We start from the raw sequence: 6,658 nt of genomic DNA, 5'->3' as shown, positions 1-6,658 counted from the left end.
TCTGGAAGAATTCCCGAGGAACTTCTGGAAGAATTCCCGAGGAACTTCTGGAAGAATTCCCGAGGAACTTCTGGAAGAATTCCCGAGGAACTTCTGGAAGAATTCCCGAGGAACTTCTGGAAGAATTCCCGAGGAACTTCTGGAAGAATTCCCGAGGAACTTCTGGAAGAATTCCGGAGGAACTTCTGGAAGAATTCCCGAGGAACTTCTGGAAGAATTCCCGAGAAACTTCTGAAAGAATTCCCGAGAAACTTCTGGAAGAATTCCCGAGGAACTTCTGGAAAAATTCCTGAGGAACTTCTGGAAGAATTCCCGAGGAACTTCTGGAAGAATTCCCGAGGAACTTCTGGAAGAATTTCCGAGGAACTTCTGGAAGAATTCCCGAGGAACTTCTGGATAAATTCTCAAGGAACTTCTGTTAGAATTCCCGAGGAACTCCTTAAAGAATTTCCGAGGCACTCCTGGAAGAATTCTCGAGGAACTTCTGGGAGAATTACCGGAGAACTCATGGAAAAATTTCCGAGAAACTTCTGGGAGAATTCCCGAGGAACTTCTGAAAGGATTCCCGAGGAATTTCTGGAAGAATTCCAGAGGAACTTCTGGAAGAATTCCCGAGGAACTTCTGGAAGAATTTCCGAGGAACTTCTGGAAGAATTCCCGAGGAACTTCTGGATAAATTCTCAAGGAACTTCTGTTAGAATTCCCGAGGAACTCCTTAAAGAATTTCCGAGGCACTCCTGGAAGAATTCTCGAGGAACTTCTGGGAGAATTACCGGAGAACTCATGGAAAAATTTCCGAGAAACTTCTGGGAGAATTCCCGAGGAACTTCTGAAAGGATTCCCGAGGAATTTCTGGAAGAATTCCCGAGGAACTTCTGGAAGAATTCCCGAGGAACTTCTGGAAGAATTCCCGAGGAACTTCTGGAAGAATTCCCGAGGAACTTCTGGAAGAATTCCCGAGGAACTTCTGGAAGAATTCCCGAGGAACTTCTGGAAGAATTCCCGAGGAACTTCTGGAAGGATTCCTGAGGAACTTCTGGAACAATTCCCGAAGAACTTCTGGAAGAATCCCCGAAGAACTTATGGAAGAATTCCTGAGGTACTTCTGGAAGAATTCCCGAGGAGAGGAGCAGACCTGGTGTGATGGTTAGAACACTTGGCTATCACGCCGAGGACCTGGGATCGAATCCCACTCCCGACAAACTCGCAAAATGTGAGTTCTTCCTTCGGAAGGGAAGTAAAGCGTGGGTCTCGAGATGAACTAGCCAAGGGCTAAAAATCTCGTTAATACAGATTAAAAACCCGAAGAATTCTGGAAGAATTCTCGAGGAACTTCTGGAAGAATTCCTGAGGAATTTCTGGAAGAATTCCCGAGGAACTTCTGGAAGAATTCCCGAGGAACTTCTGGAAGAATTTCCGAGGAACTTCTGAAAGAATTTCTGAGGAACTTCTGGAAGAATTCCCGAGGAACTTCTGGAAGAATTCCCGAGGAACTTCTGGAAGAATTCCCGAGGAACTTGTAGAAGAATTCTTTTGGAAAAATTCTTGAGAAACTCCTGGAAGAATTCCAGAGGAACTTCTGTAAAAATGACTGAGGAACTTCTGCGAGAATGCTGCAGAAAACTCTAAGAGAATTCCCGAGGAACTTCTGGTAGAATTCGGGAGGAACTTCTGGAATACTTATCAAGGAACTTCTAGAAGAATTCTCAAGGAATTGCTGGAAAAAATCCTAAGAATTTTTTGGAAGAATTCCCAAGGAACTTCTGGAAGAATGCCTGAGCATTTTCTGCAGGAGGAAGAATTCCTGAGCAACTTCTGGAGGAATTCCCCAGGAACTTTTGGAGGAATTCCTAAGGAACTTCTGGAGGAATTCCCGAGGAACTTCTGGGAGAATACCTGAGACAAAGGCTGGAGGATGTCACAATAGATCAAAAAACTGATCGCAGTGATGGAAATACCCGACACGGATTAATTAAGGCTGGAGGAAGATTTTCCTAGAAATTCCTGGAGTAATTCCCGAGCAACTTCTGGATAAATTCTCAAGGAACTCCTAGAAGAATTCCCGAGGAACTCCTGGAGGGATTCCTAAGAATCTCCTAGACGAATTTCCCAGTAACTACTGGAAAAATTTTCCAGGAACTCCTGGAGAAATTCCCGAGGGACTCTTGGAGGAGTTACTGAAAAGCTCCTGAAGGAATTCCCGAGGTACTCCTGTAGGAATTTTCGAAGAACTCCAGAAGGAATTCCTGAAGAACTCCGGTAAGAACTCCTGAAAAACATCTGGAAGAATTCTCGAGGAACTCCTAGGTGTATTCCCGAAAAAATCCAGGATGAATTCCCGAGAAACTCATGAATTAATTACCGAGGAACTTCTGGAGGAATTCCCGAACAACTCTTGGAGAAATTTCCAAGAAACTGCTGGGAGAATTGCTGAGGAACTCCTTGAATTCTCGAGGAACTCCAGGAGAAATTCCTAAGGAACTCATTTAGAAATTTCCGGGGAACTCTAGGAAGAATCACCGGGGAATTTTTGAATGTATCCCCGGGGAACTGCTGGAGGAACTCCCTGTGAACTGCTTCAGGAATTTCCGGGAAACTCCTGGTGGAATTTCCAAGGAACTTCAGGAGGCATTTCAGAAGATCTCCCTGGGCAATTACCGCGAAACTCCTGGCAGAATTCTCGAGGAACTCCTGAAGAAATACTCTAGGAAGTCCTGGAGAAATTCCTGGGGCACTGATTGAAGACCTCCCGATGATCTCTTGAAAGAATTTCCAGGGAATTCCCAATAAACTCTTAGAGAAATTCCCGAAAAACTCCTGGAGGAATGCGCGGGGAACCTTAAGAGGATTTTCCGAACTGTAGAAATTCCCGGGGAACTCCTGAAGGAATCCCTGTAGATTTTCTGGGGGAATCCCAGAATCTTAGAGGATATTTTTTTACTCCTGGAGGACTTTTCGGGCAACTCTCGGGGGTGTTCCTAAAATTTCCTGTGGATTTTCAGGAAAAAAAATCCGGGGAACTGATGGAGGACCTCTCGAGGTTATCCCGAGAAACTGCTGAAAGATTTCTCGATGAATTCCTGCAGGAATCCATGGGGAACTCCTGAAGGAACTTCCGATGAACTCCTGGAGAAATTCTAGGAAACTTCTTGAGGAATCCCCAAATGCGAAAGATCACCCTTTCCTCCTATCCGCAACCCGAGGTTTTCGAAAGCCTCGGAGAATTTTACAAACCTTCAATGGCATTCTCACACACTAACCCACATTGCCCATTCAGAGATCTGACTGGGCTCATTACCCCCCACAGATTGTAATATTCTCACTAACTTGGAATATTTTCCCGACACATAAATCGCAACTCGGAATACATATGTGAATTGTTGGAGGTACCAGAGTAAATCCTCCCCAGTTCGCGCGCCGTATTGAACGTTCGCCCTTTTATTTACGCAGGTACTACAAGAAATCTAAACATACTGCATTTACCTGAAACGGACCGCACCTTTCCCGGAGTATATGCTGAATTCTCCAGAGCGGTCCAATCCTCGGGGTTTCGTGGAATACACTTTGCGCCATCTCCTCCTGGTGAAGGTATTGTCGGTGGGCATCAGACAGCCACTGCACGGTCGCTCTGGACTATTTGGCACGCTAGATCTTGCGGGGCCTGGGAACCGTGATACATCCTGCTGCTCACCACCATTCTAGCCGTAGCGGGGCCATCCAGTTGACCGGTTCAACGAAAAAGTTTGTGGTTTCTGTTACCATCAGCTGCTCTTTTCTTCCCAGCGAGCTTCTCGTGAATTATTGGTGGGGTAACGGGTCCGGGTGGGGTAACGGAATTCGGCCAGATCGACGGCTAAGGCACCAGCAAACCTGAAGGAACGAAGGCATCTGGAATAATTCATGTTGATTTTCGACTAAGTCCAAATGAAAACTTACCCCTGCGATGTCAGTTGAAAGGAGTGCCCGAAAAAAGCTGCCTGTGCCTAAAATTGAAGAAAAAATCATTACTATTGATTATTAATTACTTGTAACAATAAAATACTCACCTAAACAGCTTAAATTTCAATAATATTTGGAAAAAAGAACTCGACACGACTCGAACCGAAAAAACAAAAATGGCAGCTTGCTTGTCTGCACGGTGGTCGGCCGCAACAATCAGGGCAGTGTTGCAAGATGTCATATCGCATCATAAGAGGATGCGATATGACATAGATTCTGTGTAATTTCACACAGCATCATCGCAACCACTTGGTTGCAGTTGTTTCTGTGTAATATTCACATTATTTTGATGTGAATATTACACAGATACGATGCTAGGAAAAGTTGATACATTGTTTTAGTGTAATTTCAAGACAGATGTAATTCACCATCGAGTCGATGTAATTGTACATCCAAAAACACCATTACATCGTATTTTTTACACATTTTCAGCAATTACATCGAGGCATATTACATTATTTTTTTCTGTGTAGTAATTTTTGTTCTGTGTATTTATGTCTCAATATGAATTGAATTATTTTCTCAGTTGAAAGGTTATACCCCGGACAGACATGTGATACGAGTGTGATTCCTGTACAATGGTACCCAGTGTCAAGAAATTTTTAACAAGACTGACTTGAACTGAGAGCGTTCAATTCCTGTACAATGGTACCCAGTGTCAAGAAATTTTTAACAAGACTGACTTGAACTGAGAGAATTTTCAGTATGGGACTCATTTCAAGCGCAATTGTACAGTGATTCTTGTATCACATGTGTGTCATAAGTATTAACCAAATCTCTGAAGTGTAATGTGAATAGTAGATATAAGAAAGTTGAATTCTGGACAAATAAATTAAATTGAAAAATTGAAATTGAAATTCCTTTGTTTTGGTGGTTAAATAAAGAAAACAGCTTTAATTTCCGTGGATATAATGACAGTTCAATCGATAAAATGACAGTTCGCCCCGAACAAAAAAAATTCCCCATACAAACTTCAAATGCATTTTAAAAATAGTTCTCGAATTCCAAAAATTATGAAATTTTGGATTTCGACTAATTTTAGGGTGGAGATTCCGAATATGACTTAACCTGGATGCCCCTAAAGAACCCAATTGCGCTTGAAATGTGTGCCATACTGAAAATTCTCTCAGTTATAGTCAGTCTTGTTAGAATTTTCTTGACACTGCGTACCGTTGTACAGGAATCACACTCGTATCACATGTCTGTCCGCGGAATAGAGTTAAGAAACTATAGAGGACGAATGTCGCTGCTGTTCCCTTTGTTCTCGTTCGGAAACATGTCGGGTACCTAACTGTCAAACTGCATACTTTTCCGCTTTGACACTTATATCCCTGCCTATCTCCACCAGCAAAAGATGTTTCGGCAGCGACGCCAGCGACATTCTTCCTCTATAGTTAATTAACTCTATTATGCTTTTGGTCGAAATACGAAGTGACCGAACGTGCGAAAATTGATTTTTAACCTACTTAGAAATGTCGCAACTCAGTTTGGATTAGTGCATATTGTTGCTCTTAATTAGCTTAATGATGCGCAACAGAAAAAATAGATTCAAATTTACTTCGCAGCTGTAACTTCGCATGTGCTTCTAGCGACGACTTCGATTTGGTGGTGCGACGATAATATTGTCCGCGGTATTAAATACATCCCTGCTTCTCAGTGATTTTGCAAAGATGCGCGCGTGGTGCGAACTGCTCGAATTCCAACAGCCCCTTTATAATTATCCTGAGTAGCGCAGGAGCTACGCCTCTGTTGGTTCAGTATCAACTCCGACAACAAGCTTCATCTCTCCTCTCATTTTTGACGTTTCTCCGGTCTTTCGCTGTCATCCGGCGCTTCGTTTTTCTCGCTTGCCTCATCGCATCACACCCCCAGCCCCAGCAGCAAGTCATTTCCACTCATTTTCCTTCCTGTGCGGTCGCCGGGAATCGAAGAGACAGCTTCTGCTGCGGCCATTCTTTTTCTTGTGGCAGCATTTTGCAATTCTATAGTGTGAACTAAGTGTTTGTGTTTATGTGTTGTAGAATTTAAGACGTGAAAGTATCTTATCAAACGCAGAAAAGGTGAGTTGAACGTTCCCCTAGATTAGAAATCCTACACGTCACCCATCCGGCCGGGATGGGGGGGGACCGTCGTTCAGATATTTTTTAAATGGGCGTTTTTTTTTTTTTGCTATATTCCCATTCACAGACAGAATGCTGTCCTCAAAACCGGTTCTCTCCGCCGCGCTGGTAGCAGCGGTGGGATGTTTGCTCAGTGCCGGACTGGTCCGGGCTCACGATGAGGACACCGCCAGTGTGGCCCTCACCAAGGACACCTTCCAATCGGAGATCGACGGAAGCAACTACTTCGTCATGTTCTTCGCACCTTGGTGAGTAGAGTGCGGGGGATAACGGGGAGATTACCGGTGACTTTGGTGCTTTAATTGAGATCGCCGAAGAAAACGATGGAAGAACACAGTAGATTTTTGTCGGTGATGGGAAGAGGAGCAAAATGACTATTTTTAGATACGCAGACGGGTTCGGGTGTGTCCGTGTGCGTGTGAAGCTCATAAATAATGTCCACATTCGGGAACTTGCGAAAAAATGCACACAGGTGTCATCTTATATTTTACCATCAACATCCTCTTGATGGAGATGAATCTTTCGTGAGGCTTCAAACA

At 43.7% G+C, this 6,658-nt stretch overlaps 2 long non-coding RNA genes across 2 annotated transcripts; one reads left to right on the top strand and one right to left on the bottom strand.

Annotated features, from left to right (window-relative positions):
- Positions 1-913: 913 nt before the first annotated feature.
- On the bottom strand, positions 914-4,762 carry LOC109622282 (uncharacterized). The gene is made up of 3 exons (XR_009995865.1): positions 4,047-4,762; positions 3,937-3,983; positions 914-3,870 (listed from the first exon to the last, which is right to left on the bottom strand). It is a non-coding gene; the product is annotated as an uncharacterized LOC109622282 (long non-coding RNA).
- Positions 4,763-5,698: 936 nt separating this feature from the next.
- On the top strand, positions 5,699-6,371 carry LOC134283991 (uncharacterized). Its single transcript, XR_009995866.1, has 2 exons — positions 5,699-6,059; positions 6,187-6,371. It is a non-coding gene; the product is annotated as an uncharacterized LOC134283991 (long non-coding RNA).
- The last annotated feature ends 287 nt before the right edge of the window (positions 6,372-6,658 follow it).

Source organism: Aedes albopictus, unplaced genomic scaffold, assembly GCF_035046485.1.
Source record: "Aedes albopictus strain Foshan unplaced genomic scaffold, AalbF5 HiC_scaffold_456, whole genome shotgun sequence".
Classification (NCBI taxonomy): Eukaryota; Metazoa; Arthropoda; class Insecta; order Diptera; family Culicidae; genus Aedes; species Aedes albopictus.
Note: the sequence above shows the minus strand (reverse complement) of the source record. Positions and strands in the feature narration are given on the sequence as shown.